This window comes from Megalobrama amblycephala, linkage group LG11 (assembly GCF_018812025.1).
Source record: "Megalobrama amblycephala isolate DHTTF-2021 linkage group LG11, ASM1881202v1, whole genome shotgun sequence".
Taxonomy (NCBI): domain Eukaryota; kingdom Metazoa; phylum Chordata; class Actinopteri; order Cypriniformes; family Xenocyprididae; genus Megalobrama; species Megalobrama amblycephala.
This window is the reverse complement of record NC_063054.1, coordinates 1,180,198-1,189,363: the sequence shown is the minus strand read 5'-3', so window position 1 is coordinate 1,189,363 and position 9,166 is coordinate 1,180,198. Positions and strand designations below refer to the sequence as shown.

Genomic DNA, 9,166 nt, shown 5'->3' with positions numbered 1-9,166 from the left:
AGAAGCCATATCTAAACATGATCCAGAAGCGCAGGTGTTTTCTCTGGGCCAAGGCTCATTTAAAAAGGACTGTGGCAAAGTGGAAAACTGTTCTGTGTCAGACGAATCAAAATTTGAAGTTCTTTTTGGAAAACTGAGACGCCATGTCATCCGGACTAAAGAGGACATGGACAACCCAAGTTGTTATCAGCGCTCAGTTCAGAAGCCTGCTTCTCTGATGGTATGGGGTTGCATGAGTGTGTGTGGCATGGGCAGCTTACACATCTGGAAAGGCACCATCAATGCTGAAAGGGATATCCAAGTTCTATAACAACATATGCTCCCATCCAGATGTCGTCTCTTTCAGGGAAGACCTTGCATTTTCCAACAATGCCAGACCACATACTGCATCAATTACAACATCATGGCTGCGTAGAAGAAGGATCCGGGTACTGAAATGGCCAGCCTGCAGTCCAGATCTTTTACCCATAGAAAACATTTGGAGCATGATAAAAAGGAAGATGCGACAAAGAAGACCTAAGACAGTTGAGCAACTAAAAGCCTGTATTAGACAAGAATGGGACAAGATTCCTGTTCCTAAACTTGAGCAACTTGTCTCCTCAGTCCCCAGACGTTTGCAGACTGTTATAAAAAGAAGAAGGGATGCCACACAGTGGTAAACATGGCCTTGTCCCAACTTTTTTGAGATGTGTTGATGCCATGAAATTTAAAATCAACTTATTTTTCCCTTAAAATGATACATTTTCTCAGTTTAAACATTTGATATATCATCTATGTTGTATTCTGAATAAAATATTGAAATTTGAAACTTCCACATCATTGCATTCTGTTTTTATTCACAATTTGTACAGTTTCCCAACTTTTTTGGAATCAGGTTTGTAATTTAGCTACACATTTCATTATTCTATTTAACTCTTTATTGAAATTACACCCGTTTACCCGGTTTCCTATACCGCACTGGCCCGGTATTCTAGAGGCCGTACCCACTTAGCTCATTCTAGAATACATTATTTAGTTTAGTTTATTTAGGTTTAAAACTTCATTTGACATGCCCCTCTGCTCCACCTAAGCTATACTTTAGTCTGTTACTAACCTGAGTGTAGATTTGTGGTGTTATGGACTTAATGTAATCTGCTAGAGTTTCTAATTTCAGAGTTAGTCAGAATAAATTCAAATGTAACAATTTATTATTAGTCAGATAAATGTATTATGTCAATTACATAATCAATTCAAAGATAATTGATACAAAACATTAAGAGGCGTAAATTTCATCTGATAGTTGGGGGGACAATATACATAAAATTTCTAAAGAACAATTTTTGAAGGGGACACAAATAATACAGCCAAAATTTTACTTATAAGGATATATGTACACAGAGGAAAGCCTTACGACTATTATTAGTGTAGCATGGAGACTGTGCCATTATGCTAATTCTCAATGTTTCTCTTTGGTTCAGTGAAAAAAACTGACTAATTGACCAAAATATTCTTTTTCAAAACCATTTATTGTCGGCGCCAATGGCCTCATGGGCAGTGCACTGACATGTAGCGCTAATGTGCTTCGGGCGACCCGAGTTCGAGTCCCGGCTCGTGGTCCTTTTCCGATCCCGTCCCCCTCTCTCTCTCCCACTTTGCTTCCTGTCTAATCACTGTCCTATCATAATAAAAGGCAAAAACTGCAAAAATAAATCTTTAAAAAAAACAAAAAAACATTAAATAACCATTTATTTATTGCAATATTTTTGAAGTTGTTTACAACCAAGTCACAAAATACGATGAATACACACTGTGCAAAACCCAACACACAACAGTAAATCTATTAGCATTTATTACAGTTCACACATATGCTTATCAAAATGTTAGTTGTAGTTGGTGTGGGTGGCCGGTCTCATTAATGCATACCTACCTGCTATGCTTACCTTAAGGACTCCTTCCAAGTCTGTTTACCTGTCTCCAGTGTTCTCCATGATTCCTAGTGTCTCCGTGTCTCCAGTGAGTGTCACCGTATCCAGTCTGTTCCATGCCTGCCTGCATCCACGTCCCTGGGAAAATATAAGAACCTCTATCAGATCCAGTCACTGCCATTGTCATGAACTATCCTGCCGTTAATCACCTGCATTCTGCCATTCATCCTCTGGTTGTCAAATAAACTCTACTTAACTATTACCTGTGTCTCTGTCCCCTTCTGTGTGTAACAGAAGACCGGACCAACACCGTCAACAACCAAGATGAGCCATCCGGATCCATTTCAAGACCTGGTCGATGCACTTCGTCGCACACTTACCAGCACTTCCACTCCGGCACCTCCAGCGACCACTTCCTCATTCCCCGCTGCATCTCTTCACCCATTGCGGTCGCCAGTCCCATGGCCAAACCGGCGCCCTTCACTGGCTCTGCGGAGAACTGCAACGGATTCCTCCTGCAGTGTTCGCTGGTCCTGGAGATGCAACCGCACCTGTATCCCGACGACAGCACTAAAGTGGCATACATAATCTCTCAACTCGAAGGAAAAGCTCTCTGCTGGGCTGAACCACTCTGGACACAGAAAAATCCCATTGTCAAGTCATACTCAAGTTTCCTCAATCACTTCAAGGAAGTGTTCAGAAAACCAGCCTGGGATTCATCAGTCGGTGAGAGATTATGCCAGTTAAAACAAGGTTTAATGTCTGTGTCTGATTATGCCCTTCAGTTCCGGACTTTAGCTGCTGCAAGTGGCTGGAATGAGCAAGCTCTTATTACCACCTATCGACAAGGGCTCGATCCACGTGTGCGGTTGCATCTCACTGCATACGAGGATTCCATCAGGCTCGAAAAGTTCTTCCAGTTATCCATCAGATTCGCCACTTGTATGCAGCTGTGTCTCGATGAGCACCAGGGCCAGCCGCTCTTCCCATCCAGCCTCTGCCAGCCAGAATCCGTCAGCCACCCAGAACCAGCCAGTGAACCCATGCAGGTTGAATATTCACATCTCACATCTGCTGAGCGACAGAGGAGGCTGACCCAGAATTTGTGTATCTATTGTGGTCGTCCCGGGCATTTCATCTCTGAATGCCCCTTCCGTCCTGTGCGCCCTATGGTGAGTGTTATTATGCCTGTGTTGAATAAGATGAAACCACTCACTATTGTTGTAAACCTTACTGCTGCTGATCTCTGTCTTCAAGTCTACGCGCTCCTCGATTTTGGGTCAACTGGGAATTTCATCTCTGGAGCCCTATGTCGCCAGCTCCAGCTCAAAACCACTGCCATGCCGAAGATCTACCAAATCCACTCAGTAACTGGAAAACCTCTTCATCAAATTCATTGCAGTGTGGGACCTCTTCACCTCCAAATTGGTATCCTTCATATGGAGGAGATTCATCTGCTGGTTCTGGAGGAGTCAACAGCTGACGTGATTCTAGGGCGCCCCTGGCTTGAACAGCACAACCCCATCATATCCTGGAGGACAGGAGAAATCCTGAAGTGGGGTAACCAATGTTTTCCTGACTGTTTCCCTAAGTTCCCGATTCCAACTTGTCAATGCCCCCTATATATTCCAATACTTTATGCATGAGGTGCTCCGGGAGTTCCTCCACAAGTCAGTCCTGGTCTACATCAACGACATACTGATATACTCCTGGAGCATGGCCGACCATCGCCGCCACGTTGCAGAGGTCCTCCAATGCCTGAGAGACTTCCATCTGTTCCTAAAAGCCGAGAAATGTACCTTCCACCAGTCCTCAGTGCAGTTCCTGGGTTACATTTCCGCATGGACAAGAGGAAGGTAACCGCAGTCAAGGACTGGCCCATTCCAACTTCTGTGAAAGAGTTACAAAGGTTCCTGTGTTTCGCGAACTTCTATCGCCGCTTCATCAAAGGTTACAGTTCCATCACCAGTTCACTCACCAACCTTCTCAAGAATAGTCTCTGTCCTGGACTCCAGCCACCACACAAGCCTTCGACACTCTCAAGGAAGCCTTCACAACCACTCCACTCATTGTCCATCCAGACCCAGAGCTCCCTTTCGTCATGGAGGTCAATGCCTCGACCACAGGAGTGGGAGCGGTGTTGTCACAGCAGCGGGGGAATCCTCGTAAGCTCCATCCATGCGCCTTCTTCTCTCACAAGCTCAACCCGGCGGAGATCAACTACGACATCGGAAACCGGGAGCTTCTGGCCATCAAGCTTGCCCTGGAGGAGTGGAGGCATTGGCTCAAGGGAGCTAAGCAACCCTTTACGGTCCTGACTGACCATAAAAACCTTGACTATCTCCGAGACACCAAAAGACTGAACCCCCGCCAAGCTAGATGGGCGTTGTTCTTCACAAGGTTCAAGTTCACCATATCATATCTCCCTGGATCCAAGAATGTGAAAGCTGATGCTCATATTATATATTCATATTATATCATATTATAGTCCCGAAGAAATCTCTGATGATCCAGAGCCAATCATCCCCGAGAGTCTCTTTGTCAGCCCCATCACTTGGTCTGCCGAAACGCTCCCCGAGCCGAGTGCCTCCACCAACATCCCGCCGGGTTGTCCCCAGGGATTGCAGTATATCCCACGGACATGACGCACTCCACTGATTCACTCCACACATTCATCACTGGGCACTGGCCACCCAGGGGTCAATGAAACCCTCTCGCTATTAAAACAGTGCTTCTGGTGGTCCAACATGGCATCCGACGTCAGGAGGTCCGTACAGGGGTGCCGGGAATGTGCCATCTCCAAGAGCCCGCGACATCTTCCCTCCAGAAAGCTCCAACCTCTGCCCGTTCCCAACCGCCCCTGGTCACACCTAGGAGTTGATTCCTCATGGATCTTCCAGTCTCCAACGGTTGTACCTGCATATTGGTGGTAGTGGATCGATTCTCCAAGTCATGTAGCTTAATCCCCTTGCCTGGACTACCAACGGCTATGGAGACTGCAGAGCTCATGTTCAACCACATGTTATGAACTGCACGAAGATATTGTATCTGACCGTGGATCACAGTTCACCTCCAGAGTCTGGAAATCATTCTTCAAGCTCCTAGGTGTGACCGTATGTCTCTCCTCTGGTTACCATCCCCAGACGAACGGGCAGACGGAGAGTAAGATTCAGAAGATCGGCTGTTTCCTACGTACCTTCTGTCACGGCCACCAGGACTCCTGGAACCAGTTTCTGGGTTGGGCCGAGTACGCCCAGAACTCTCTCCGTCAGTCCACCACAGGTCTTACTCCGTACTCGGTTTCCAACCCCCACTGTTCCCTTGGGATGGGGAACCATCGGACATCCCTGCAGTAGATTACTGATTACTGGAGAGCGAGAGGGTCTGGGACTCAGCCCATCTCCAACTCCAGCGGGCCCTAAGCAGGCGCAGGGTGACAGCGGACCTTCGGTGTTCCCAAGCACCCGATTACCAGCCAGGACAGAAGGTCTGGCTGTCGACCCGGGCCATCAGGATGCACCTGCCCTGTAGGACGCTGAGTCCTAGATTCACTGGCCCCTTCACCATCACTCGGAGGATCAACCCTGTCACCTATCACTTGCAGCTCCCTCCTGAGTATCGAATTCACCCAGTTTTCCACGTGTCCTTATTAAAGTCTCACCATCCCTCTGTTCTTTCCTCCACAGAGCCTAGCGAAGCTGAGGAACCCCCCTTTCCGCTCATCGTGGATGAAGGAACGGCCACCACCACGACGTCGGGGTCCACGGTCCTCAGGAGCGGACCGTGGAGGGAGGTAATGTCACAGACACGCCAGGCTCTGCACTCACCCAATCACAGCGCACTCCCTCCCCTGAGTATTAACTAGCTCCACCTGACACTCATCACCTCCTTCATCAGCGACACTACTTAAGACACTCCAAATCACACAGTCATTGTCTGGTCTCGTTAATGCATACCTACCTGCTATGCTTACAATAAGGACTCCTTCCAAGCCTGTTTACCTGTCTCCAGTGTTCTCCGTGATTCCTAGTGTCTCCGTGTCTCCAGTGAGTGTCACCATATCCAGTCTGTTCCACGCCTGCCTACTGTTACGTCCCAGTCTAGGAGTGGAGGAGTAACATAAAAGAACGTCACGTATGGAAAGATTTGTGTTTATTGTAGGAGCTTAGCAGTTTTTTTTTTTGTTTTCCATCCACTATTAGGTTCAGGAATGGGCATAAACCAAAAACAACAAACAAAACAGAAACTAACTATTTTTAATAATCTACCTTAACCTAACAAAGAAAAAATTAACAAAAATACATCAAACTTCCCTGTCTCCCTATCTGCTCAAAACCAGGAGAAAATTCTTAATAAAAATAGATGCCCACTCCCAACAAATGTGGCGTAACTCTATTTACAGATTACCTTTTAATACCGACACATTTTAACCAAATAAAGATAAACCCCTACTGAGTGGTGACATTTACAGATTACCTTTTAATACCGACATAAGAAAATAACCAAAAAAGATATGGTGGGAAAAACAGTGGGTCAATATCGTAAGGCATACAACAAGCTGGAGTATTAAAGATCACTTTACAACAGGCCGGAGGAACGCTGACAACAACGCGTTCTCCCGGCAGAACACACACAGAGCCGCGCCCCCCTTTGCATTGCGCAAAAGCGCGCTTTTAAAGGATGCGATAACCAGCGAGGAGCCAATCCACTTTCCCAGACAATTAGAAGCCGGAACCTGGAGCAGAGATGAAAGAAACTCGAAAGAAAAAAGAAAAAAAGAAAAAAACCAAACACTAATCACAGTAGAATATTACATACGTCTGAGGACATAACACTCCCACCAATAAGAAACAAAGTCTAGTATTAATAAAATAAAATGTAATATCCAACAATAAAAATTATGTACCAACTGACCTGGAGAGAGCATCAGCGATAACATTGTCAGTTCCTTTCTTGTGCCTTATTTTTAAATTAAATTCTTGCACAATTAATGACCATCTCATCAGACGCTGGTTATGATTTGACATGCGCGACAGAAAGGTCAGGGGATTGTAATCAGTAAACACTTCAATTGGGAGAGAACTACTGCCCAAATAGACTACAAAATGTTGAAGTGCTAAAATTAAAGCAAGAGTTTTTTTTCAATAGTACTGTAGTTCTGTTGAGACTTTAAAAACTTCCTCGAGAAGTAACACAGGGGTGGTCAACTCCACGGTTATCCTCCTGTAAAAGCACTGCTCCGGCTCCCACAGCACTAGCATCTACCTCAAGATTAAAAGGGCGAGTGAATTCAGGGGCAGCGAGAATTGGAGAAAAACACAACAAATCTTTTGCCGCTATAAAAACGTTTTCACATGATGGAGACCAGATAAAGTTTCTAGAGGAGCTCAACAAGTCAGTAAGCGGAGCCACAACAGAAGCAAAATTTTTGCAAAATGCTCTGTAATAGCCCACCATCCCGAGAAAACGGCGCAACTCTCGTTTGGTCTTAGGTGCAGGATACTGAAGGATGGCGGCAACCTTCACATCGACTGGACGAATTTGACCATGTCCTACTTGCTTTCCGAGGTATGTTACCACAGCCTTGCAAAATTCACATTTAGCTAGGTTGATGGTTAATGAAGCGTCACTCAACCGGGTAAAGATCTCCCGTAAGGTTTTAATGTGCTCTTCCCAGCTATTGGAATATACAACAACGTCATCCAAATAGGCTTCGCAACTTTTAACTCCAGACAATACTTTCTGCATTAACCTTTGAAAGGTAGTGGGAGCGTTTCTCATCCCGAATGCCATTACGGTGTAATTTAGAAAGTTATCTGGCGTCACAAAGGCTGATATTTCAGATGCACAGGCAGTCAGCGGCACCTGCCAGTACCCTTTAGAAGATCGAGTTTCGTTACTAAGCGGTAAGCGGTACTAAGCTTCTCGATCTATGCAGTCTTCCATACGGGGCATAGGGAAAGAATCGGGTTTTGTGACACTATTAACCTTGTGGTAGTCTGTACAAAATCTATATGTTCCGTCAGGCTTAGGCACAAGAATACAAGGCGAGCTCCACGGACTGGAGCTGGGAACAGCAAGCCCTTGATCAAGCAAATGCTTCACCTCCTCTTTCATTATTTCCCATTTTACAGGATTAACGCGATAGGGATGTTGACGTATGGGAGCTGATCGCTCAATCTCAATATCGTGCACTATTGCAGTAGTCTGAGTACTCTCTGTATCTGCAAATAAAGAAGGATATTCTTTAATTAACACCATAATATCTTGACGCTGCCGGTCAGGAAGGTAAGACAACATTTGTTCAATGTTTAACGTTTTCCTTCGGCGATCTGGAGTACGTACAACATAGTCAGTTTCACTAAGCTGACTTTCAATTTCATATGGACCACCAAATTTCGGCTGCAATGTCGAACCTTGGACTGGAAGAAAGACCAACACCGAGTCTCCAGGCTGAAAGTTTCATTTGAAAGTTTCGCTTCTTTTATCAAAGTGACCTTTCATTTTGTTCTGTGCCGTGACTAAATTCTCTTTTGCCATGGCACACGCTCGATGCAACCGGTCATGGAATTTGCTCACATAATCTAGAACAGGCATAGGGGAAACAGATTCGTCAAGTAACTGTTAGCGTAACATTCTCAACGGACCGCGAACAGTATGCCCGAACACCAAATCAGCAGGTGCAAATCCCAAGGATTCTTGTGTGGTTTCACGGACCGCAACATTAACATAGGTAGTCCCTCATCCCATTCTTTTCCTGTTTCCACACAGAACTTACGCAGTAGAGTTTTCAGGGTTTGATGGAAATGTTCTAGCACTCCCTGAGTTTCTGGGTGATAGGCGCTAGATAGTATATGTTGCACGTTTAATTCGCGAGTAACTTTGGCGAATATTTTCGATGTAAAACTCGATCCTTGATCGGTTTGGATCATTTTTGGCAGCCCAAACACAGAGCAGAATTTAATCAATTCCTGGACCACCCTTTTCGCTTTGATTGTGTGCAACGGAATCGCCTCCGGATAGCGAGTCACCGCGCACATCATGGTGAGGATGTATTGATGCCCAGCTTTTGATTTTGGGAGTGGGCCAACACAATCTAAAATAATATGCTCAAAAGGTTCTCCCACTACAGGTATTGGATGTAAGGGAGCAGGTGGTATGGTCTGATTGGGCTTACCGGTCAGTTGGCATACATGACACGAACGGCAGAAAGCAGTGACATCGGACTTCAACCCCGGCCAAAAGAAGTAGCGGAGCACTTG

At 45.5% G+C, this 9,166-nt stretch overlaps 1 protein-coding gene across 1 annotated transcript in view; it reads left to right on the top strand.

Moving 5' to 3' along the window:
- The first annotated feature begins 4,108 nt into the window (after positions 1 to 4,108).
- LOC125278857 (polymeric immunoglobulin receptor-like) overlaps positions 4,109 to 9,166 on the top strand; it is a 36,086-nt gene continuing 31,028 nt past the window's right edge. Inside the window, exon 1 of the mRNA XM_048208228.1 lies at positions 4,109 to 5,697. The gene's annotated coding sequence lies outside the window, so the exon portion shown is untranslated. The remainder of the gene's footprint in view (positions 5,698 to 9,166) is intronic.